This window comes from Haliaeetus leucocephalus, unplaced genomic scaffold (genome assembly GCF_000737465.1).
Source record: "Haliaeetus leucocephalus isolate CR32 unplaced genomic scaffold, Haliaeetus_leucocephalus-4.0 Scaffold566, whole genome shotgun sequence".
Lineage (NCBI taxonomy): Eukaryota > Metazoa > Chordata > Aves > Accipitriformes > Accipitridae > Haliaeetus > Haliaeetus leucocephalus.
The window spans coordinates 715,677-716,006 of NW_010973002.1; the positions used below are offsets into that span (position 1 = coordinate 715,677).

The window sequence follows — 330 nt, forward strand, 5'->3', positions numbered from 1 at the left end:
CCCCTCCCGGCTACGACCGGCCCAAGACAGCTGGGGGAAGGGGGGGGGGCGGCGTCGCGGTGGCGCAGGACGGAGGCCCGCGGCCTAACGGCGCCGCCCGCCCCAGTGGGTGCCGGAGGCCGACAGGAAAGAGGGTGTCGGACCTGCGCGTCCCCCCCCAGCCAGGCCCGGGAGGGCCCCTTACCTAGACAGACGCGGAGGGCGCCAGGGACGTCAACATGGGGCCTCCGCCATCAGCGCCTCACAGCCCCACCCACTCGCGTCACTTCCAGCCCCGGCCCTGCCCGCGCGGGGGCGGGCCGCCCGCCCAGAACCGGCTGGAGCCCCGCC

At 77.6% G+C, this 330-nt stretch overlaps 1 protein-coding gene across 5 annotated transcripts in view; it reads right to left on the reverse strand.

Moving 5' to 3' along the window:
* The window catches only part of TAX1BP1 (Tax1 (human T-cell leukemia virus type I) binding protein 1), a 64,509-nt gene extending 64,240 nt beyond the window's left edge, over window positions 1-269 (reverse strand). For 4 of the 5 annotated variants that reach the window (XM_010577552.1, XM_010577553.1, XM_010577550.1 and 1 more), the window contains exon 1: window positions 185-269. The gene's annotated coding sequence lies outside the window, so the exon portion shown is untranslated. The remainder of the gene's footprint in view (window positions 1-184) is intronic. The other variant, XM_010577551.1, reaches the window with a different exon arrangement.
* Window positions 270-330: the final 61 nt, after the last annotated feature.